This window comes from Mytilus galloprovincialis, chromosome 1 (genome assembly GCF_965363235.1).
Source record: "Mytilus galloprovincialis chromosome 1, xbMytGall1.hap1.1, whole genome shotgun sequence".
Taxonomy (NCBI): domain Eukaryota; kingdom Metazoa; phylum Mollusca; class Bivalvia; order Mytilida; family Mytilidae; genus Mytilus; species Mytilus galloprovincialis.
This window is the reverse complement of record NC_134838.1, coordinates 1,444,017-1,470,556: the sequence shown is the minus strand read 5'-3', so window position 1 is coordinate 1,470,556 and position 26,540 is coordinate 1,444,017. Positions and strand designations below refer to the sequence as shown.

Genomic DNA, 26,540 nt, shown 5'->3' with positions numbered 1-26,540 from the left:
TTTGCTGGTAGTTGCATACTTTACATCAGGGTTTTGGAAAGAGCATTGATGCTAGCAAAAAACAAGCCTTCAGATAATACAACAAAATGATGTTTTTTGACATTTATGCCTTGTTCACACGTACATTTAATTCGAATCTTCTTTAATTCAAATTTATTCGAATTAGCTAATTCGAATTACCCAATCTGCATTAAAACTACATTTTGTTGTTAATTTGAATTGAAAGTTAACGTTGTTTGGACAGTAAAACGAATTTGATGCGCATTGCAATTCGAATTAGAATGGGCGTTAGGACGTAAAACGTTTCGAATGCGAATTAAACTAATTTGAATTAGTTAATGCGAATCGAATTCGAATTACGTGTGAACTCAGCATTAGTTTCAAAAGATTTCCTGCTCTGTAACTTAAACTTTGATTTTTGTGAAAGAACCATTTAACGAAGAAATCTAGATGGTAGTAACCCAATGCTATGAAATATAAGACACAGGTCATGTTTAATTTTTGTTTCTGCATTAGCAGTTTCCACAAGTGGGGGTATCAGTGATCTCATAATTCTAGTTATTCTTGTGTCAGATATTAAGCCATTCATTTATAGTTTTTAAGAAATGATATAGACAGTTTGTACAGAGGTTAATCGAAAAATTGAAATTGAACTGATATAAGTGTACAATGGTCTTCTTCACATGTTCAAAGGAAAATTGATATCTTAAAAGTTAAGAGTTAAGTTTTTTGTAGCCTTTCAGACAAATAACTTTAACACCTGACCACTCTATAGAAAGCTTTTTGTTAAAATGTCAGTGCATCTATTTTCATTGATTTTAACTGAGGGGTGGGAGGAGGGAGATGTTAAAAAAGTTTGAAGACAAGAGTAAGGATTTAGGTATAATGATTGGATTGTGACTGCACATCTGAAATTTAGCAAATTGTCAAGGGTAAATTCTTTTGGTTTTTTATGTTCTAGTATTAGAAAAACTCAGATATTCTTATAAATGATCTCTGAAATATTACTTTTGAATCAGTTTTGAAATATCAAAATATCAAAACAAAAAGAAAGAAGCAATTTTACAAAACAGTATTCTATCTATAGATAGCCTGACATTATAAGTAAAATGAACTGTTTGAAAAATGCAATACTCTCTAGCTGCATATTATGATTATCAACTGTGAAAGTTGATTTTTTTGTGTGGTATTTATGCTTGTTATTATACTTTGTATAAATTTCTAGTGAAATTTGATTTGAAAATGTGCAATATGGTAATTTTTCAGTTTTGATACAAATTTTAATGATTTTGTTATTGCTGTGTCGAGTTCATTTAGAAAATTAGCCATTTCAAAGTTTCCATCAAGAGCCCCTGACGGTGGCACTTCAGAGCAGATCATTGCTGTAGACTGTATGACTGGACCAATACTATCTTATCTCTAACACTTGTATTTCTATCAAAACCAGAATCCTAGAATAATTTACCTGCAATATAAATATACATATAAATATACAGAGTTGTAAAGATGATTCATTATCTGTTTGATGGTCATTTATCTGATAGAGTGATGAAAGATTGTTAAAAACTTTCTCAGGTTAATGATCTATCAGTAATTAAGCCTGTACTGTAAAAATAGTGGTCCGTTATTTATCATTTAGTCAAGAAATGGATATTTTGAAATATACAAGTATTTAAAGGAGAATAATTTTATTGTATTGAGTCTTTTAGTGATTTTTGTAAATCAGGCTAAGGGAATCAGTGGCGGATCCAGCCATTTAAAAAAAGGGGGGGTTCCCAACCCAGGACAAAGGGGGGGTTCCAACTATTTGTTCCCATTCAAATGCATTGATCGGCCAAAAAAAAAGGGGGGTTCCAACCCCCGGAACCCCTCCTGGATCCGCCAATGGGTATTGTGATTTCACTTTTTAACAAATTATTATTTAAAATGAATCTCTATTCTGTCAGATATTTATTAACTGATAAAAACTGTCAACAGTTTATTTTTGTCAGAAAGATTATTTTGTTTTTCAATTATTTTCATTATCTAAACACAAATATTTGTCAGGGATACTCTTAAGGGAGTTCGCTTCTCAGTTTCAAAGTAATTAACTTTTTAAAACACTAGTTTATATTGATAGGGGGTTAATAAAGAAATCCAAAGAGCCCAAAAAATATAAAGGTCACCGTGCTTGTTTTTGAGATATTAGTTATTGAAATTTTGGCGGGAATATATTCTCTCTTGACTTTTCATAGCTTTATCATTGACAAGTTGAAGTCATCAAAAACTGTTAAAAAGTAATTAAAATTTTATAAGATTTTTACAGATGGCTTATCACTATACATGTAAAAGATTTACAAAAAGGAAAATGGGGGTTACCGGCCAAATTTTTTCAAGGCATTCAAATGGATAAAACCAGAGGATTCCGAAAATCTGACAGAAAATCCAAAACAGGACAAGCCAGCTTCCTTAATAAAAATTACATCAAAAGATCAGTTATGATAATTAATTGTCAAATTTACTTTTTCTCTCTTTTAACCACTGTAATTATATATGTTCCACAATATTAGTTCTTTGACTTAGTTATTTTCAGTTTTTACTTGCCTTTGAAAAAAGTCTTTATTTCAATTAACTCTTGAAATGCTTAATTGACAGTTTTGAAATTAGATTGATGACAAGTTATTAACAAGCAGTAGTCATGGTATTTTTAAAGGGAGGTAAATCACTCCCAACATTTGTAGATAATGTGTTAAAGTATAAACATGGCAGTTTCTGACAGAATAGTAAATTACAATTCTGACATTGGTTATAGATTATCTTGCCATGGGTGCTATACATGATTCTTTCCTATCTATAATTTAAATTATTGCTTTGCTATAGTTCATCTGTAATTTTACTCTCTGTAATGTAAATTTCCATTTTCTAGTGAGCTAGATACATCTGGTTCTGTTCAGACTGAAAAATTAGAAAAAACAAATTTTCGTTGTTGTATGATGGCACCTGGAAACAACTCAAACATTTAATGATTTCAATAATCAAAACAGCAGCAATTTGGGACCTTTTAATAACTTTGATTATTAAAAGCACTAAAGAATCTGGTCTTGTATAGACCTTGCCAAAAATGTAAGGTTCGATTATAACAAATTATTAAAAATATAAAGTCTTGGATAATAATAATAATAATAATAATAATAATCTTTATTTCAAGAGGGTATGCTCAATTAGTACAAACACTATTCTCCCTTGAGGCCCTCACACTCCACTCACAATGCAATTCACACAATTTCTTCATAACAAAGAAAAACATTAGAAAACATAAATCAAAGTTGATACATAGTCATTTAAATATTTCCTGGATTTTCAAGTAAAAACTTAAAGCAGTTTGTTTTAAAAGTATTTATGTTTGACATGTGTCTTAGTGCTTCTGGTAGTTTATTCCATAAAGTTGGGCCAGAATATGAAAAAGATCTTCTAAATGTGTTTGTTCTTGCCTTTGGTATATTAAGTAATTGGGTAGTATTTGATCTAAGTTGCATTCCATTTTTATTTGAAACATAGGAGATTTTGTTAGACAAATATTCTGGAACAGATCCATATAAACATCTATGAACATATAAGGCCTTGTGGTAAATCACACGATCAGTAAATCGAAGCCATGATAACTTTTTAAACATTGTATTAGATGGGGTATCATAAGGAAGTTCAAGAATAATTCTAGCTGCTCGTTTTTGAAGTTTATCTAATCTATTTGTATTTTGGTCACTGGTGTTTCCCCAAATTGTACAACAGTAATCCAAAATAGGGAGAATATAACCATTAAAGTATAACTTTCTTGTTTCAAGGGGTAGGGATTTCTTTATCCTAGACAAAAGATTTAGCCTTGTACTGATTTTTGTGCACAAAGTGTCAATTTGGGCTGTCCACTCAAGATTTTCATCAATAAAAACCCCAAGGAGCTTTTCACAATTAACATCTCTAATTTGTGAGTTACCAACACTCAAATTCAGAACATGGTCTGTTTTTGCTAGTTTCTGTCTAGAACCAATAACCATAGATGTAGTTTTTGTTGGATTTATATACATCTTATTTCCCTTGCACCATTCTTCAATTCTTTCTAAATCATTTGTAATGCTGTCCTGGATGGTATTGAGACTACGACCTGTGCAGTGAATGGTAGTATCATCTGCATAGAGGTCTGCTTGAGATGAGGTTATATGAAGGGGCAAATCATTAATGAACAATAAAAATAAAAGGGGGCCTAATATGGAGCCCTGAGGTACTCCAGTTTTTATTTCTAGTGCCCTTGACTTAATTGTCCCATTTTCCACTTGTTGGAATCTATGAGATAGATATGATTTAAACCAGTTACATGATAAATTTGAAATTTTGTAGCACTGCAGTTTTTGAAGAAGGATAACGTGATCTACCAGATCAAATGCTTTTTTAAAATCTAGGAAGATAATACCTATAATTTCTCCATCATCAATTGCTTTCAACCACTGATCAATAAGTTTTAGTAAAGCAGTATGACAAGAGTGGTGGCTTCTAAATCCAGACTGACTTGCATGAAGGAGCTTATATTTTAATAGGTATCGGTATAGGATAATCTGTGCCTTCCATATATGGGTTGTATTGATATATTTTATGACTTCAAAGATATTCTGACACAACTAGGATCCCCCCCCCCAAAAAAAAAAAGAAAAAAGAAAAATGAAATATAGGGGTGGTAACAGCCAATATTAAAAAAAAGTGGTAAAACCACCATATTTGGCCTCAGATTCAGCCTCAGATTTCAGGCTGGATATAATGATGTTTATAAATATAATGCCTACCACTGTTAAACTATGCATAGATCTATAGAGCATCACTTGAAAGAAAAGTTCTTTAATTTAGTTGATACCCACTGAATTACAAGAAAATGACCAGTGTAGATTTATTAAATTATTAGTTATAATATTTTGTTATATTTTGGATGATAGGACAGATTTGTTTTATGTTAATATATCTTCCCTGTTAATTTCTGTTCATCATGATGATATTACATAAGGATTGCAGGAGACAGTCATTATATTAAATTTACATTCTTCTCTGATGTCTATCATGATATACAAGTAGATTTTTGTGACATTTATTGTCTTGTAGATAATAGGTGTATAAGATGCATTGTGACTGCTGTACTGAATGGTACTTACATGGCACTTAGTAAGTACTGTCTAGGGGAATAACTAATGACTCACTAATTACTATCTACTACTCTCTACTAATCCTAAAGTTTGTCAAATTATTAACTTATAGTCATGGATTGGTTACTTTTATGCTTTTGAATTTAAAGTATTTTTTGTGTGACAGACATTATATTTGAAAGATAAGGTTTGTTGAGAAGAATTGGTAATTTAAGTCTAACTGAAAACCTAAAGAAGAGGAAGAACGATATCAAGCATGATGGCTTCAGTGGCAGATCCAGGGGGGGAGGGTTCCGGGGGGTTGAAACCCCCCCTTTTTTTTTGGCCGATCAATGCATTTGAATGGGAGCATATAGTTGGAACCCCTTTACTCTGTGTTGGGAACCCCCCTTTTTAAAATGGCTGGATCCGCCACTGGGCTTTGATATGTTGAAGTGGTCTTTCATTTGGTAATTTGTATTGCTAAATGACATTAGACAACCCATTTTCGTGTTGTTGCACCTGAAAACAGTGACAGGGTTTCAGATAATGAGCCGCCATTGTGTTTCAAGTCGCGTAATTTGCGGAGTAATATACCACCATTGATTTTCCTCTTTTAACTTTTGTTTAATTGGCACTTACAAAATTGTGCAGAATTTATCTTTCTTTCAAATCAAGAAATACTTGGAATGAGTAAAGTTTTATCCTATCCATTACTACAGAAGTAATATTTTTTCTCATAATTTGTCTTTTGACAATATCTTCCATTAACTACCATATGTCAAAAGTATATATATATATATATATATCTATAGTTAATTCTTTTATTTGGAACAAGGTTTATATTCATAGTGTTAGTAATTCATTGATTATTATTTTGATAAACTTTCTCTAGAAGTGAGAAACGCTGATGAATTCCCAATAATAAAGTTACTAGACAATACGTGGAGGAAAGAATCTAAGAAATTCATCTTTCTGTCTGCTCGTTAAACAATAAAATAGCAGGCATATAAAATGGTAGTAATATTTATAAGTTGGTATGCTGCTGCTTGTTATAATCAATGTTTTGTTACTGAACGAAAATATTTATATTTCCTGGTCTTAATATAAACCCAAAAGTAAAACAGTAGAAACCTATAACATTTGATTATTAAGAAGTTTGCTTCACTTGTAGAATGGAAATGTTTTGCTATATATGAGTTACAACATTATAATGGGATAGTTTTTTTGTAAAGAAATGGGGAAAACATTGTTGTAAAGTTTATATTTAATGCACTTATATCAATTGAAGTTATATTGAAAGGTCACTGTGTATATATTTTAATGCAAGATCTTCATGATATATTATGGTGTAAAAAAAAGTTCTCTAATTTCATGACTTCTTTAAAAGCATGTTCATTTTAGCACTGTTGGGAATGTCTGAGTGACAGTTGTTAAACATTCTTTTGTTAAAAGGATTGAATAAGGAACATATTGGATTCATAAATGTCAATTTTGAGACTTAAAAAAAAAGAAACTGACATAACTGACATCAACATTGCTTGCCAAAAAAGTAGCTATTAAAGACATACTGAATATTTTAAATAGTAGCTAACTGGATCTACAATTGTAAAAATCTTTAATGTCGTAATTAACTTGGATTTGCATGTTTCCTTTGAATGGTTGAACCAAAACTTTTTTGTCCATGATTGTGTTATGAATTTGAAGATTGATTATGTGCTCCATAGTTATTAGAATAGGTTGGTGGTTCTCTCTGAGCGTAATGCTCCATAGGTATTAGAATAGGTTGGTGGTTCTCTCTGGGCATGATGCTCCATAGTTATTAGAATAGGTTGGTGGTTCTTTCTGGGCATGATGCTCCATAGATATTAGAATAGGTTGGTGGTTCTCTCTGGGCGTGATGCTTCATAGTTATTAGAATAGGTTGGTGGTTCTCTCTGGGCATGATGCTCCATAGGTATTAGAATAGGTTGGTGGTTCTCTCTGGGCATGATGCTCCATAGTTATTAGAATAGGTTGGTGGTTCTCTCTGGGCATGATGCTCCATAGATATTAGAATAGGTTGGTGGTTCTCTCTGGGCGTGATGCTTCATAGTTATTAGAATAGGTTGGTGGTTCTCTCTGGGCATGATGCTCCATAGATATTAGAATAGGTTGGTGGTTCTCTCTGGGCATGATGCTCCATAGTTATTAGAATAGGTTGGTGGTTCTCTCTGGGCATGATGCTCCATAGTTATTAGAATAGGTTGGTGGTTCTCTCTGGGCATGATGCTTCACAGTTATTAGAATAGGTTGGTGGTTCTCTCTGAGCGTAATGCTCCATAGTTATTAGAATAGGTTGGTGGTTCTCTCTGGGCATGATGCTCCATAGTTATTAGAATAGGTTGGTGGTTCTCTCTGGGCATGATGCTCCATAGTTATTAGAATAGGTTGGTGGTTCTCTCTGGGCATGATGCTCCATAGTTATTAGAATAGGTTGGTGGTTCTCTCTGCCACTCTGGGCATGATGCTTCTTATACCAATAAAAACCGCCTTGAATAGCCAGGGATGGTGAAACATGTGTTAGTGGTTCTCTCTAGCATGATGCTTCTTATACCAATAAAAACCGCCTTGAATAGCCAGGGATGGTGAAACATGTGTTGGTGGTTCTCTCTGGGCATGATGCTTCTTATACCAATAAAAACCGCTTTGAATAGCCAGGGATGGTGAAACATGTGTTGGTGGTTCTCTCTGAGCATGATGCTTCTTATACCAATAAAAACCGCCCTGAATAGCCAGGGATGGTGAAACATGTGTTGGTGGTTCTCTCTGAGCATGATGCTTCTTATACCAATAAAAACCACCCTGAATAGCCAGGGATGGTGAAACATGTGTTGGTGGTTCCCTCTGGGCATGATGCTTCTTATACCAATAAAAACCGTCCTGAATAGTCAGGGATGGTGAAACATGTGTTAGTGGTTCTCTCTGGGCATGATGCTTCTTATACCAATAAAAACCACCCTGAATAGCCAGGGATGGTGAAACATGTGTTAGTGGTTCTCTCTGAGCATGATGCTTCTTATACCAATAAAAACCGCCTTGAATAGCCAGGGATGGTGAAACATGTGTTGGTGGTTCTCTCTGAGCATGATGCTTCTTATACCAATAAAAACCACCCTGAATAGCCAGGGATGGTGAAACATGTGTTGGTGGTTCCCTCTGGGCATGATGCTTCTTATACCAATAAAAACCGTCCTGAATAGTCAGGGATGGTGAAACATGTGTTAGTGGTTCTCTCTGGGCATGATGCTTCTTATACCAATAAAAACCACCCTGAATAGCCAGGGATGGTGAAACATGTGTTAGTGGTTCTCTCTGAGCATGATGCTTCTTATACCAATAAAAACCACCCTGAATAGCCAGGGATGGTGAAACATGTGTTGGTGGTTCTCTCTGAGCATGATGCTTCTTATACCAATAAAAACCACCCTGAATAGCCAGGGATGGTGAAACATGTGTTAGTGGTTCTCTCTGAGCATGATGCTTCTTATACCAATAAAAACCGCCTTGAATAGCCAGGAATGGTGAAACATGTGTTGGTGGTTCTCTCTGAGCATGATGCTTCTTATACCAATAAAAACCGTCCTGAATAGTCAGGGATGGTGAAACATGTGTTAGGGGTTCTCTCTGAGCATGATGCTTCTTATACCAATAAAAACCGCCTTGAATAGCCAGGGATGGTGAAACGTGTGTTGGTGGTTCTCTCTGAGCATGATGCTTCTTATACCAATAAAAACCACCCTGAATAGCCAGGGATGGTGAAACATGTGTTAGTGGTTCTCTCTGGGCATGATGCTTCTTATACCAATAAAAACCACCCTGAATAGCCAGGGATGGTGAAACATGTGTTAGTGGTTCTCTCTGAGCATGATGCTTCTTATACCAATAAAAACCGCCTTGAATAGCCAGGAATGGTGAAACATGTGTTGGTGGTTCTCTCTGAGCATGATGCTTCTTATACCAATAAAAACCGTCCTGAATAGTCAGGGATGGTGAAACATGTGTTGGTGGTTCTCTCTGAGCATGATGCTTCTTATACCAATAAAAACCACCCTGAATAGCCAGGGATGGTGAAACATGTGTTAGTGGTTCTCTCTGAGCATGATGCTTCTTATACCAATAAAAACCGTCCTGAATAGTCAGGGATGGTGAAACATGTGTTGGTGGTTCTCTCTGAGCATGATGCTTCTTAGTTATACCAATAAAAACCACCCTGAATAGCCAGGGATGGTGAAACATGTGTTGGTGGTTCTCTCTGAGCATGATGCTTCTTATACCAATAAAAACCACCCTGAATAGCCAGGGATGGTGAAACATGTGTTGGTGGTTCTCTCTGAGCATGATGCTTCTTATACCAATAAAAACCACCCTGAATAGCCAGGGATGGTGAAACATGTGTTGGTGGTTCTCTCTGAGCATGATGCTTCTTATACCAATAAAAACCACCCTGAATAGCCAGGGATGGTGAAACATGTGTTAGTGGTTCTCTCTGAGCATGATGCTTCTTATACCAATAAAAACCGCCTTGAATAGCCAGGGATGGTGAAACATGTGTTGGTGGTTCTCTCGGGGCATGATGCTTCTTATACCAATAAAAACCGCCTTGAATAGCCAGGGATGGTGAAACATGTGTTGGTGGTTCTCTCTGAGCATGATGCTTCTTATACCAATAAAAACCACCCTGAATAGCCAGGGATGGTGAAACATGTGTTGGTGGTTCTCTCTGAGCATGATGCTTCTTATACCAATAAAAACCACCCTGAATAGCCAGGGATGGTGAAACATGTGTTAGTGGTTCTCTCTGGGCATGATGCTTCTTATACCAATAAAAACCACCCTGAATAGCCAGGGATGGTGAAACATGTGTTAAACACAATCAATTAATCAATGTCATGAAAATGGGATTCATTGCAATAATTGCTAAAAGTCTAATATTGTCCACTGCCTTCAATACCAAATACCCTTAATGACAAAAACATTCTGGTTCTCTAATTCTATGTAGGCTATATTTATCTTCAAGTCTTTGAAAACCAATATCCAATATACATTATGTACTTGGCATGAAGTTGTATTGTTATATTGAGTAGAACACTTTGTGATTAAGAGGTTCACCAATACAACAGAAGTAGAAACATTTATTGTTGTCAGGAAGTTTATAGGCCAGTTACAATACATTATTTATTTGTGTTTTATAAACTTGTATTGATCTCCCAGTAAAAACATTTTATAACCCACTTCTGTTTCTATTCTCTTCATATATGTCCTTCAATGACCTTGTGTTAGGATGTTAGATGTCTTTAACTATTAAGTTATTAATATTCTTTTAAAAAAATCTTTGAAAACAGTTAAATTTTTAGATAGTTTCTTGTATGTGATTTATGTAAAAATTAAAAAAAAAAGAAATAAGGTTTTTCCTTACATAGTGGAAAGACCTTAATAGGAAGAATGAATTAAGCCTTCAGGCAATAATAGAAACTATTTACAAAATATACAGTGGCACATCCAAACATTTTAATAAATGGTGCTAACAGACTTCCTAAGATGGGGCCACTTCTAGTCTTGCTTAAGTGATTTCCTAAATAATGAACCAAATGTTTCCCATCTACCCCTCCCCCTAAATCTGCCTATACATGTAATATAAATGATAGACACCTAGGTTTAGTTTGATTGATACTGCAGAAGATGTAGACAGTGCTGATACTAATCTGTCAGAACATGTGTTATCTGATCATCTCCACTAAAGATTAAATGAGCTGAAAGGTAAATAGGCATACATCACAAACCCCTACATGACAGGGGTGACATTGACGGTAAGACGTCTGACCTAATTACTGTACTCGTTAAGACAGCTCAACTAATGAGTTTTACAGTCTTTAAGGATGCTATGTACAATTATATGAAACAGTTGTTTTAGTTTTTTGCTGAGTACAACAGATAATTTTATTATGCCCCACCTACGATAGTAGAGGGGCATTATGTTTTCTGGTCTGTGCGTCCGTTCGTCCGTCCGTCCGTTCGTCCGTCTGTCTGTCCGTTCGTCCGTCTGTCCCGCTCCAGGTTAAAGTTTTTGGTCAAGGTAGTTTTTGATGAAGTTGAAGTCCAATCGACTTCAAACTTAGTACACATGTTCCCTATGATATGATCTTTCTAATTTTAATGCCAAATTAGAGTTTTTACCCCAATTTCACGGTCCATTGAACATGGAAAATGATAGTGCGAGTGGGGCATTCGTGTACTAAGGACACATTCTTGTTAATTCTAAGATTGAAAGATGAATGGTTTATAGTGTTCCATGTTTTTGTACTTTTTGTAAGTATACTGGAGTTATAACTAGTTTATTGTTTTATTACATGTAACTGTTGACATGAATGATAGTATAAGGATATGATCATATGTTTCAAGGGAGACAATTCTGCAAGGTAATGTTCAGTTATGATACATATATATATGTCACATATAACAAGTAGTAGATCCCAGGTCACTATGTCTAAGGTCAAGGTTGGAATGACTAAATCTACACAAAAAGTTATGAAAAAATGGGTTTCAGGCTGCTAAAAATGCAATACAAATATAGGACAGCAACCATACTTTATAATATGGTCACATAAACTTAGCGAAAGATCCCTTTGGATTTTGAATGCCCAAGGTCATTTTCTTACTAAATAAAAACAGACTAATTTCATATGGGATGGCAACTTTACTTATTAAATGATCGCATATAGTGAGAAGATCCATATTTAATATTGAGATCATCTATCAAAGGTGAAGGTCAAAGCTTCTAAATTAGACTGAAATTTGTGTAGAGAAGTCATTTCTAGATTTATGTGAAGTACTGCATATGAGTTTGCAACCTTACTTGCATATATGGTCTCATATAATAAGAAGATTATTATTAATCACAAAGTCTTTTTTTTTTATGCCCCACCTACGATAGTAGAGGGGCATTATGTTTTTTCGTCCGTGTGTCTATTCGCCCCACTTCAGGTTAAAGTTTTTGGTCAAGGTAGTTTTTGATGAAGCTGAAGTCCAATCAACTTGAAACTTAGTACACTTGTTGCTTATGATATGATCTTTCTAATTTTAAAGCCAAATTAGACTTTTGACCCCAGTTGCACGGTCCACTGAACATAGAAAATGAAAGTAGGAGTTTCAGGTTAAAGTTTTTGGTCAAGGTAGTTTTTGATGAAATTGAAGACCAAACAACTTGAAACTTAGTACACATGTTCCCTATATGGTATGATCTTTCTAATTTTAATGCCAAGATTTTTTACCCAGTTTCACAGTCCATTGAACATGGAAAATGATAGTGCAAGTGGGGCATCCGTGTACTTAGGACACATTCTTGTTTATTCAACAACAATATTATGGCACATGCTGTTAACATATTTCTTAACAGGTACAGCTATTTCTATGATCACAAAGTCACTGTCAAAGGTTAAGGTCATAGTTAATTAAAAAAAAAGATTTTTGTACTTAAGGTGACACACTATATTGATGGGCCTATGATGGCTGAAATCATAAATGAAAACAACCATATCTTAAAGTAATCACAAAAGCAAGATAATTTGTAATTTTACATAAACCAAAATCTCTTTTTAGGCTCCTGGTTATAACCTAGAGTAGTAAGATTAACTCCAAGATTGACAGAAGGCAAACAAGCAAATAATGCTGAGAAAGCAATGTCCTAGAAATAATGAACATAGCTGACATTTACAGGAAAATGTCCTCCAGTTATTAAGAAAAATCACTTAATTTCCTGTAGATGTTAGATAGATGCAAAGATTATATTGGTAATGAATTGGAAACTGTAATAGTGTAGGATAATCAGGCATTATATTGATAAACAATGTTATTGTGAGGGTCTTTGGGGAAAGAAAATAGAAAAACATCAATTCGAAATATTATTTTTTACTGGACATTTTATCCCATATTGTAATCCATTACTGGACCAAACAGTTTGAACAAACTTGTTCAACATATGTCAGTGGCGAATCAAAAAGTGGGGGCCAGCTCCAGTCATGTTTCAGCGATTCCCTATATAATCAACCAAATGTTTCACACAAAAGAGGGGGCTCAGGCCCCCTGTTCCCCGCCTCCTCCTTAATCCCTCTCTGGATAATATGCAGGAGACTGTCTTTTCTTTTTAAAAAGAATGATTTACTGATCCAAATGTATCTGAATGGGGTTGATTATATAGATTTTGACCCATATGTCAGTCCTAACTCAAATATTTCATATCAGATTCATACCTGATGTAGGTAGACAAAAACTAAGCAAGCAGGTTACTATTCATGAACAATTCCTATTCTTGTGTGTAGGTGTGGGATACATGTGCTTGCTCACTAAAGGGTCTTTAATTTCTGAGTTTATTCTTGCAAACTTAAGTGACTGCATTAAGTATGCACAAAAGTGGTGAAATTGAAAAACAAGTAAAGTAGTTGTATTTCTATCATTAGTTTGCTTTCTTCTATTTGACCTTGTTACTCATCAATGATGACACTTGCTTGATGCTGTCATATTGAAAAAATAATGAAATTTTGTCATGTCTGATCTTTCTTGGGAATATGTACATAGGTTAAAAAGAATTGCCAAGTAATCAAGTGCACCCAATGCCTCTGATGTTTAGCTCGGTACAAATTATAGTGGGCTTGTTTCGTTCTAGAAGTGCAAATTATATAATTTTATAATTATTTTTTTTAATTGATCAAGAAAATTTTATTTCATCTTACTTACAGATATTTACAATAAGTGTATGTACATAGTATGAAATAACAAAAAAATAATCAAGCTAATAAATACCAAGATGGCTTCAATTAACTGGAGATATTTATGTACATAGTAACTTATGTTTCTGTTTGATTGAGGATTAAATGGATGTGAAATGTTTTGTGGCAGCTTTTACAGCCTAGGAGATGCTTTATGTTGACTTTTCATAACTTAAATTTGTTTGTAATTAACAATGCAACTAATGCATATTGAATAAACATGCTTTGTGCAGGAACAGATCTGTCTAAAAAATGTTTACACTTAAGTCCTCATTTGTAATGCAATAATACTTATTTTAAAATTGATTACAATGAACACATTAAAAGTACCTGTTTTTATAGACTACAAAAATTAAAAAATTTTTGGTCATATATTGGTATCACCATGATCACGTTGGCGTTGGCATTGTCGTCGTCGTCTTCATCCGAAGACATTTGGTTTTCGCACTCTAACTTTATAAAAGTTAATAGAAATAGGAGTTTTAGTCCCAACAGTTTAGGAATTAGGTGCCAAAAACAGGTCCCAAATAAGCATTTTTATGCAGTTAAGCTGCATTATGCGAGCACCCTAGATTTGTGTTCTACCCAATAAATGCTGAAATACTTACCATTGTTATTATCTAGCTCGCTTCTATGTTATATATAACTAATTGAACACATTTTTAATACTTTTTATTCTGGATTACAAAAAATATGACCAGAAAAACCTTAAATGATCGTCGATTTATCCAAAAGTTTTGAAGTTACACATAGGAAGTAGTGCTTATTAAGAATCCTTGTGTAGTTCATTATGACTTGTGCTTTTAGCTAAGATGTCAAGAAACAATTGTATGAAATATTTAATCGCCGAAAATCTCTTAAGACAAGTAGTTTAGATTTCCCAAATGGCAAAAGTCGTAGGGATATTGTTTGTCATCAATACGTAGTACAATTACGTCAGTAGTCTATTATATAATAAGTTCAACTGTTCATGCTGTTGGCGGCAATTTCAAATTAGAAAAAAGAAATTTTCGTAGCTTTTCAATTTGGAGGCAGGTGTGCAAATTAGCGGTGGTCCGAGGTCCGCGACCTTCCACTTTTGCAAGGGGAATTTCGACTAGGATAGTTGGTTTTCTAGCTACGCCCGACGTAGTTACCTTCCACTTGAAAGAAAATAAGAAATTACTTTGCAAACCTTCCATGCAAGTCACCAAAGTCTCCAATTAAACGAGCTAAAAACTTATTTTTATCATTATTATTCATGACAGCGATGTTCATTTTGTTCAACCGCTAGCTTTATACAGAAAATCGCCGACAAATACTGTATAAATTCGAGTAAAATCGTATCTGATTGACAAAATCAACATTGTAAACACTTAACAATGGCGGCCGTGAAGACAAAATTTTACAATATCGGATCCGATTCCGGAAGCGGATAAGGATAATTCCGGGTTTGGCGATCAATTACAAAATAAATCAAAGCAGGTGAAAAAATAAATCTATGCATGGTAAATGAATATAAACATTAGAATTGTAAACCAAAAGATATATGTAAAAGAAAGAAAAAGCAGAAAAATATTTTATACAGAAACTCAAAATTACTTTTTGACAAATTTTAATTTAAAAATCCAATACAAAGTGACAGCTGGGAACAGTATATCTAACAATATACATGTTCATGGTCACAGTTTAAATTTTCTTTATCAGACGAGTGATAAATGATGATAATGCATGTGAGATGCTTTTAAAGTGTAACATATTACTGCAATTTCGAAGGGTTATTTGTTTTTCTCAATTTTGAAGGGTCAATTAAAGTAGCTGAAAGTTTCTTTATTTTCACAAATAATGCAACTATATTATGTATACCTAAATGTAAGTAAATCATATGATATATAGGTGGCATTCTTTGGGCCACTCTACCCCTCCTGGTTGATAACTTGAAAACGGTCGAGCTACCCACCCCTAAACCATATGAGGGGCATATCCAGGATTTTAGGTTAGGAGGGGCACAAACTTAAATTTTCGCCGAGCAGAGCGAGGCTAAAAAAAATTTGAGGTAAAATTATCGGAATATTCTTTATTAAGCTGAGAACAACCCATGCTTTGCAAATTTAAGGAGGGTGCAAGCCCGCAACACCCACCCCCCCCTGAATCCGCCCCTGCATATATTCAAGTATAGGACAATAAAATAAATAAAATGAAATATAGGGGGAGTCCCTGGAGTTACCCCACCCCCTCCTGTTTGAGAACTTGGAAACGGTCGAGATCCACACCCCTTAACCATATATATTCATGTTTGTGACAATATAAAAAATCAAATGAAATATAGGAAGAGTCGCTGGGGTCACCCCTCCCTTCCTGTTTTAGAATTAAAAATGGTCCAGATCCCCACCCCTAAACCATATATATTCATGTATTGGACAATATAACAAATCCTAACCCCCTCATATATGCATTGCTTTTGAAACCTTGATAACATATAAATTATTTGCCTTTTAAAATAAATAAATCATTAGATAAACATGAATGTACTATATATGAATGTTTAATGTTGAGGCAACATTGCCAGTTTTCATAATTACGCTTGCCTTGGTTTTTGGTTAACTGCCTTCAGCGCTTACAGCGCTTTGATTCTTGGTGTTTGCACAATAACTTTAGTAAAAATCTATGAAATTTTAACACAAGGTTTATGACCACAAAAGGAAGGTTTGGATTGATTTTGGGAGTTTTGGTCCCAAAGAATTATGGGCCAAACCCAAAATTAAACTTTGTTTGATTTCATCAAAAAATGAATTATTGGGGTTCTTTGATATGCCAAATATAACCGTGTATTCTGATTCTTAAATTTTGGTCCTGTTTTCAAATTGGTCTACATTAAGGTCCAAAGGGTCCAAAATTAAACTTAGCTTGATTTTAACAAAAATTGAATTCTTGGTGTTCTTTGATATGCTGAATCTAAACATGTACTTAGATTTTTGATTTATATGGGCCCAGTTTTCAAGTTGGTCCAAATCGGGGTCCAAAATTATTATATTAAGTATTGTGCAATAGTAAGAAATTTTCAATTGCACAGTAATGTGCAATAGAAAGAAATTTTCAATTGCACAGTATTGCACAATTGCAAGAAATCTTCAATTGCACAGTATTGTGCAATAGCAAGAAATCTTCAATTGCACAGTATTGCGCAATAGCAAGAAATATCTAATTGCACAATATTGTGCAACGGCAAGAAATTTTGAATTGCACAGTTTTGCGCAATAGCAAGAAATATTCATTTGCACAGTATTGTCCCATTTTCAAATTGGTCTACATTAAGGTAGGTCCAAAGGGTCAAAAATTAAACTTTGTTTGATTTCAACAAAAATTGAATATATTGGGTTTTTCAATATGCTGAATCTAACCATGTATTTAGATTTTTAATATTTGGGCCTGGTTATCAAATTGGTCCTCATTGAGGTCTAAAGGGTTAAAAATTGAACATTATTTGATTTCATCAAAAATTGAATTCTTGGGGTTCTATGATACACATGCTAAATCTAACCATGTATTTAGATTTTTGATATTGGATCATAATAAGTAAATGCCCAATTTAAAATTTTTAAGTTTTTAAGTTTAAGTTCTTAGACAACATGCATTCTGTGTCAGAAACCTATGATGTGTCAACTATTTAATCACAATCCAAATTCAGAGCTGTATCAAGCTTAAATGTTGTGTCCATACTTGCCCCAACTGTTCAGGGTTCGACCTCTGCGGTCGTATAAAGCTACGCCCTGCAGAGCATCTGTTTTTTACTTTTCATTACAAATGAAATACACCCCTTCCCTCTTCATTTTAAGTAAAAGGACTAAGTTATCTTTTCATTGATTTATGAAGTTGTTATGTAACTTTATTTTACATGAACCAATTTAACAATATTGTAAAATTAAGAATGGAAATGGTGAATATGTCAAAAAGACCACAACATTGACCAAAGGGCCAGTAACAGCAGAAGGTCAACAAGGGGTCTTCAATACAGCGAGAAAATCTTGACCCTGAGGTGGTGTGCCAGAAAATTCTAATCAAAAATAGAATTTACAATTTTAGCATTACTTATCTTAGAGACTTCCTTTTCTAAAATAAAATGAATCTTAGAGGCTTTTACTGTTTAATTCAGGCATTATCAGTAAAGCAGGCAGCATATATCCAGCATTTAAACTCTGCATGCATATACCTTAAGTTTAGTACACGTTCCTACTATTCTAATCAGTATGGGCATTTTTTTCTTAAATGTTTTTTGATAATCAATATTGTAAGAAGTATGGGATTGCTCTGATGGTTGTTTAGCCTGTGGACCTAATATAGCACCCACTTGTTTCCAAAACTGTCAATTGGTCTCTGAGCAATCTTAGATTATATCATTGCTCACCTACTCATTATTTTGAGGACTTCGTTCTTAATTGAATGTGTATGCAATTTAAATCATTCAGCTTAGAATTTAAACCTGAGACAATATTTGTTTTTTGTGTCACTGTGAGGAAAGTGCATCATTGAAAATAATAATTTAGATATAAAAGTTTCCTTGGGTGTTTTTTTTTTCTTAGATACTACATGTTCTTTTGAAAATTTTGTTGTTTTATAATTGAAATGTTGTATTACATTGACTTTTTGTGTGAAGCTGGTAAAGATTCTATAGTAATTATTATGATGTTTTGAAGTATAGAGTAATTGAAGGCTCGGATCATGGGTTTTCTCCGATTCTTTTTCATTCACAATTTTAGCTTGCCATCCATACCATTGTGTTGCTCTTTTTGGTTTTCTGTGTTTTAAAGCCACTTTGAAGCACCACTTTTGGGCTATTACCAGTTTTTATTGGTGGATCTAAGGGAGCCAGAGTGCCCAGAGAAAACCACTGACCTTCAATAGGAAATACTGCTTGTCTTTGTTTACTCTATATTTCTAGGTTGCTGTCTCATTCCAGTATGTATACCTTGTATTTGATATAATCAGCAGATGGTATTTTAATACTTTTGGTTGTTATTCTTTGAAAGTTTGTGAATTGAAAGGTTACATTTGTGTGATATATGATTATGGCCTGTGAAGAAAAGAAGGCAAACATTTCACTTCTATAGTAGCATGGAGAATAATGTCTTTGATAATAAAATATTGATAGGATTTTGAGTTTTAATGGATTTTTACAAGGACTTTTAATAAAAAGAACAAAACCTTCTAAAAGCATAAAACCAATATTTGATGTTTGGTTAGGCATGAAAATGATTTCAAAGATAAAATTTCCTGATATGGAACTATTTAAACAGCAATTGTATGATTCCCAATAGCAGAATAATTGATCAGAAAATTAGTTATTGAAGTTTGTATTGATATTTTAGCCTGTTCATATAACATTATGCATAAATGAAGCCGAAGAGAGAAATCTTACTTATTGATTTAATTATCACTGATGATAGAAATCAGTCATTGTAAAAAAAGTAAAAAAAGTCTTCCACCTTAGGCTGCCTATAGGGCATTATTGATTTCTCATCAAAACTTATGTAGAAATAAGTCTTATTTTGGCTGGTACCATTAGAGATTCCTAATTATTTCCCCTTGATTGATGGAGTCTAGAAGTTTAGAACATACATGTAATTTTCACTATAGTTTTTTGTATCATTATAAAAACATCTCTTAATGATAGCTTAAGGTTAATTGAATGTTTATAAATATTTTTGAATGATTGATTGTTTTGCCAGAGGTTACACAATCTGCAGAATAAATAACTTTCATTGATGTGTGGCATGTGGAGTCCAGGATTAATTTAATTAGATAAACTTAATTCATTTGAACTCTGGTAGAAAATTGTCTCATTGGCAATCACACATCTCCTTATTTTTATATTGTGACTTAAGAGATGTACCCTACTAGATACAGTACCCTACTAGATACCGTACCCTACTAGATATCGTACCCTACTAGATACCCCTAATTCAAGCTTAGGTATTGTCATTAAAACAAATGCATGTGATAACTTTAGTATGCATGAACTCACTCAGTTTCAAATGATTTTTGTCTTTATAGAAATCTAAACTTGGATATAATTATTTGTTGGACATAATTGACGTAACATTTTTAGCCATCTGACCATTTTTATTCATTTTCAAAAGACCTACTGTATATAGAAACAACCATCTACCTAAATATTTAACAAAGTTATTCAGTGACTTGCACAAATTTGCTGTGGTATAAATAATCAAAATTTAATTGGCTTTTAGACATAAAAAAGCATATGAAAATTATAGAAAAATCTTCTTATACTCATAAACTTGATTACATATGGCTTTTGTTTAAATCTTCTGATGTAGTATCTTGGCTTTTGCAGGACATGCTTGTTGTTCAGCATGAATTCTAAAGAAGACTTATAATAAATAACAAGCAGTTTAAAACACATTATCACTGTCACAGTTATAGAACATTAAACAGAAAAAAGCTTTAAAGCATTAAAACTTTGATTGGCATAGAAATTCAGTCTGATTTTTAATCTTTTATTCCTCAATGTCTGATGAGGAAATAAGCTGGTCCACTTCAGAAATAGTTTCAGAAAACTTTGTTGATTGATCAACATAAAAAAATGGGCATAAGATTATATGATTATATTTTCTATTAAAATCTTTCTTTTCTGTCACTGCTTCTCTAGTTTCATACTTGTCCAGTGTCTCAGAGTTCTAAAAAAGTCCTGGTCTGAAAGTTTTAACCATATGGCATCAAAATTTTGCAAAGACCGACACAATCCTGGTAGAAATAATAGTGAGGACCAAAAATATTTTCTTTAAGGCCGTCTGTGGGAAAATAAGATTTGGAGAACTTCATTATACAATTCTGGTGTAAACTTTTTCTTTTCTTCTTATTAAACCACACCAACACTGCACAGGGTATCTAGTAAAATATAGACAAGAAATTGTCTGATACATGCATTTGTATTGAAGGGAAGTAGCATTGTAAGTGCATGCCATGATCAATTATACTCATTCTAACATTCTAGTTTAAATTTAACATGGGGTATATGTCAAATGTAATTTACATGTAACTTATTGAATTATTGGATCGTCAGGTTGTCCTATATTATTTGAAGTGTTGGTATAGGTCGTCATCATGTTCCAATTAGCAACAATTAACATTGACCAACTGTAAATCAATGCCACTAATCCGTTTATAAAAAATCATTACGTCGGACTAGCATCCCCTCATGGAAGTCAAATTGATTCTGTTATCAAACACACAGTCAATATTCATATGGGGTTATAAATTGCATTTGGTTTTTCACTAAAAGAGATGTTTACGAATGATTTAACACCAAAGTCACTGAATTTACGGCTTACGGTATCTATAATTCATATTGTGTTTTGATCATATGATCAATCAAAGAAGCTCCTGTTTCTCTTTAATATTTATTTGATTGTAAAACACTGGAACACAGTTTAATTGAAACTTACATATGCTAAAGTATTACTCCATGATCAGTCATAATGTATAATTGGTATCTTTGTATTGATAATATCGGTACATTTCATTTACTGGATGATAATTCAACTTATCTTTAATGTTATTAACATCTAGTATCATTTTTATAAATTTCCTGATACAAAACTTTGAATTTTTCAAAAAACTAAGGATTTTCTTGTCCCAGGAATAGATTACCTTAGCCGTATTTGGCACAACTTTTTGGAATTTTGGATCCTCTATGCTCTTCAACTTTGTATTGTTTGGCTTTACAACTATTTTGATATGAGCGTCACTGATGAGTCTTATGTAGACAAAACGCGGGTCTGGCGTACTAAATTATAATCCTGGTACTTTTGATAACTATTTATGTATCCTTAACCCCGTTATTAAAATGTATTATTCCAAACAACCTTTACCAATACTTAATTCAGTCATCATGGACCCTCATTTTGTTTTCTTTTTGCATGCATCAATAATGCATTTATAACAAAATAATGAGAATTTTTGTTATGCTCGGTTATAGGGGTTGATGTTTTTTTTCTCTGTGATTCTATCCATCCTGTATATAAGTTTTGTTTGAAGGTAGTTCCCATGAAGTTTATAAGTTGTCACATCAATTTGAAACTATATTCATATTTTCATTATGATGTTAATTTTCAAATATATGCCAAATATGTGTTCATCTGGTCTAGATTTCATGGTTCAATTGTTTTTGAGGGTATTTGAGAAATCTAAGGGCTATGTATATTATGGGATAGAATTAAAGTACTTTTTAAATAGATGTTATGTAGTAAAATAATTGAGTTTTCCCAGTAAAAAAAAAGTAACTAATTGATTGGATGATATTAAACACAGAAAATGTCCAATTAACCTGAACCAGGAAGAGAATTGATAGAAGAGTTAATTAATGTTTTTGATCATTTGCTATTTGATTAAGTTAGATGCTTAAGGTCAGTTTAAACAGATGACTACTGAAAACAAATGTCATCTCCTTATTTTTCCTAAAAATAGATATGCAAAGACTTAAAATGGTATTTTTCAATGTATCAATATAATACACATCCATAACAACATAATCTGAAGTCTCTCTCTTGATAATATGAGACTTTAGAAGCAAGATGAGTCATGACAAATGCACCTTTAGCTTGTATATTATAAGACACTGTAATTAAATAGCATTCCGATCTCCAGCTTTACATTTTAGTGATTAAAATTTAATGGAACATGATGAAAGGTTGACATATACTTTAATATTGTTGGTTTATATTGTTCATTTAAATATTAAAAGTACCAATTATTGACCTTATAGTAATGAATTCATGCATTTAAACTTGCTTAGAATAATTGATGAAGAGAATTAAAGCCTTAATTTAACTTGAATAAAGAATAGATAGCTGACCTTTCAGACTGAAATTCTCCAGAGACACATCTTCAAATAGAAAACACATCCATTCTAAAGAATTAAATACAGCTGTCAAGGCTTTTCATTTCAATGTTTAATAGATTACTAATCAAAACTTTATTTTATATTTGAGACAGTTGGAATAAAAAATTGTCTTAATTTCAAGTTAATAATTGAAACACCAACTTGTAAGCTGAGTTATATGCTTGTGTTTTTACTGTCTATAAAAAAACTCAGAAGAAAGGTGACCAATGTTCTTGTAAAATATGCGAGGTTATTACATGAATAACAAGTTTCAAAATGAATTCTTTTTGGACAAGAAATTTTCAATTTATTTAGTATACAGATATCTGGATAAATGTTTACCGACATAAGGTGGGTCAAGAAAAACATCTTATTAAAATCGTATCTTAAAAAAAGACTGGTATTGTTCCCTATGGAGAAATTAATTGTTATTTTGAATGCCTGCTGGCAATCCATGTTTTGAAGACCATAAAGATAATATTTATAGGTATCATGATATTTATGATAATCTGTTTTCTGAGAATATTAACTGAGCCTGACTTAATCATTTGGTCAATCTAATGTGTTGGCAACACATTCCTATACTTGTTCTGAACCCTTCTTTGCAACAGGAAGCTACTAAACTTATCATTGGTGATTTCTTCCTGGGTCGTAAGTAAAGAATACCAATTTATTTTGGCTAATAGTTTTTCACATCTTTAGCCTTTTATGACATAGCTTAGCCTAACTTCTGTTTGGTTTTCTAACTTTTGTTGATGACCTCTTATATAGTAGTCAACATTTCGGTGTTGACATGAATATCAATAATGTGGTCATTTTTATAAATTTCCTGTTTACAAAACTTTGAATTTTACCAAAAACTAAGGATTTTCTTATCCCAGGCATAGATTACCTTAGCCGTATTTGGCACAACTTTTTGGAATTTTGGATCCTCAATGCTCTTCAACTTTGTACTTGTTTGGCTTTATAAATATTTGGATATGAGCGTCACTGATGAATCTTATGTAGAACAAACGCGCGTCTGGCGTACAAAATTATGATCCTGGTACATTTGATCACTATATAAAGTGGATATCCAAGTTAAACACATTTGAAATGAACTTTATTTGCATTATTTTTGTCCTATGAAAAGGTTGCAATAATATGTGTTAACAGTATGGTTTATGCCATAACTGAACAACCAATAGATGTATTTAAACTTCTGACAATTTAGGTGAATTTGCACAGACTGACCCTTAATCTGTCAACAAATCCTTCATTAGTCCATGCAACAATCATTTTTTAGTTATGACTTTAAATGTTTTAAATGGTGATGCAAACTTTTACATGAACTAAATTAACAGATTTGAATACTAGTGTAAATACGTCTATTTCAGTAAGAAGCGTTTAGAGCATTGCCCTCATTTCTTGCCCCCCCCCCCCTTTTGGCTGTCAGAAGTAAATGTCTAAGACTGCTGTAATCTCTTGTGAGTTACTAGTTTCTTTATAAGATACGAGTTTGGAGCCATTGTTTACATTAGATGTTCGATCTGGAGAGCCAGTGGTTAAGGCAGTTTTATATCTGATGTCCATTGATTTTCTTCTTCTGCTATTGAAGGACTTGTGTTGCATCATATATCGACTCAGGCTAAAAAATGTAAGATCTTAGCTTGTTTTGTATTCATAAGAGATTTAATATGGACAATCAAATTGTGATAGTTCAGACAATATCTGATAGGGGATAATGTTATTGATAATTAACTGACTTAAAAAGATAAAGTCTGATACTTTTCACATATTATGTCTAATGCAATGAAATATATTAAGCGATGAATAAGTATTACTATTTTCTTCAGGTGTCTGCAGATGGCTTAACAACTTGACATGCAGCGTAGATCATGACTTAAAGTGGAGTCAGAGATTGGTAGAGAACTAATGCCAGATAACTATTTACATTCCACAAGATTTACAAATATTATTTACAACATAAAAGTTTTAACAGTCATAAACGTTTAATGATTTGATTAAAATAAAAGGTAAGTGAATAAAAATTATGTAAATTTGACATTTTGATATAGGATTAACATGCCACATTTTAAAACTTTATATTTTTATCCCTATGACACAGCTTTTAAAATCGTTGCTTAAAAAAATTAAGGTGTGTTCTTTTTTTACAACAGTCAGTTTTTCTCAAAGAGTAAATGGTTCAAAATTAACATTTTTATGTCACCAGGGTAAAAAATAGTAAAATTGCAAAAACACTGCACTCCGTGGAAAATTCAAAAGGGAATGTTTATAACCAAATAACAAAACCAAACACTAAAACAAATAAAACGAATGGACAAAAACTCACATTCCTGACTTGGTACAGGCATTTTCTTATGTAGAAAATGGTGGATTAAACCTTGTATGACAGTCACATCAAATTCTATTATATTGACAACATAGAACAGACAACAACAGAAGGTCACCAACAGGCCTTTGCACATATATAGAAATATATTAAAAGAACATTTCCCAGAAAATGGTTTTATATCTTTTTGGAAATGCAGTAATTCAGATAAATATTCAGTTAACAAAAACAAAAACTCACCCTATTAGAACATCTAAAGGACACGTACACACTGAACAAGTATTTCTTTACAGAACACCAAAAGTGAAGCATTACTAAACAGGACACCAAAAGCCAAACATTTCATAAAAATAACACCAAATACAAGCGTTATCTCAAAAGAACATTAAAAGCCAATCATTATCTCAACAGAACACCAAAAAGTCTAGCATTATCTCTACAACTTAAAAAAGTCCAGCATAATATCTCTACAACACCAAAATCTAAGCATTATCTCAACTGATTACCAAAATCCAAGCATTATTTCTTCAGAACACCAGAAGTCAAGCATTATCTCAACAGGTCACAAAATTCCAAGCATTATCTCAACAGAACACCAAAATCAAAGCATTATATCAACAGAACTTAAATCCAAGCACTATCTCAATAGAAGGAAGTACACCACTAATTCATGGTCCCATTGCTTTCTATGTTAAATTCCTGCATTTCAAGCAGGGACACCTCTTGTTTTAAGTTCAAATAAAGTGGCAATCATTGCATTTCAAAGCAACACTTTATGGTGTCTTGTACTGAAAAAATCAACATACCTTTAATGGCATATAAGAAAGAACTGGTTCCCGGAATTTTGAATGTACCAAAACAGGTACTTTAGATCTGACAAACAGACAAAATGTACCCTCTTTTTAAAATTTGGTGCATTTTTTTTTAATATTCAAAATCAAAAGTCCAAAAGTGTTCTACAATGATCACCAGTCCTTCAGCTTTCATTTGATACCAAAAATACCTAAATTTCCTACATATTTTGAAAGTTACACTCATGTGTAGGAACTATTTTCTGTTAAATATGTACAACTTTCTGGTATGTGCTTTCTGGCTGGGCCCGAATTAGTGGTGTTACACCAGAACACCAAAACCCAGGCATTGTGGATTGCCTAAATATAACAACATAGGTGGATCATTACATTCATGTGAACATAACACCAATGGTAATGGTGAAACATTACCTAGATATAACACTCAAGTATTACTTAAACAGAACACCTTAAGCCAAGCATTACCTACATATAGCACCAAAGGCTAAAGCAATACCTAAACAGAACACCATGAAGTAAACTTTGATCCCTACAGAGTTCCTCCTCATCTTAATAGACAAAAAAGGGGAAGTT

The 26,540-nt window shown here is 33.1% G+C and overlaps 1 protein-coding gene across 2 annotated transcripts in view; it reads left to right on the top strand.

The window, feature by feature from the left end:
- The window catches only part of LOC143062655 (tyrosine-protein phosphatase Lar-like), a 174,863-nt gene that overhangs the window by 8,479 nt on the left and 139,844 nt on the right, over positions 1 to 26,540 (top strand). For both annotated transcript variants that reach the window (XM_076234356.1, XM_076234435.1), the window contains exon 3: positions 24,659 to 24,838. The gene's annotated coding sequence lies outside the window, so the exon portion shown is untranslated. The remainder of the gene's footprint in view (positions 1 to 24,658; positions 24,839 to 26,540) is intronic.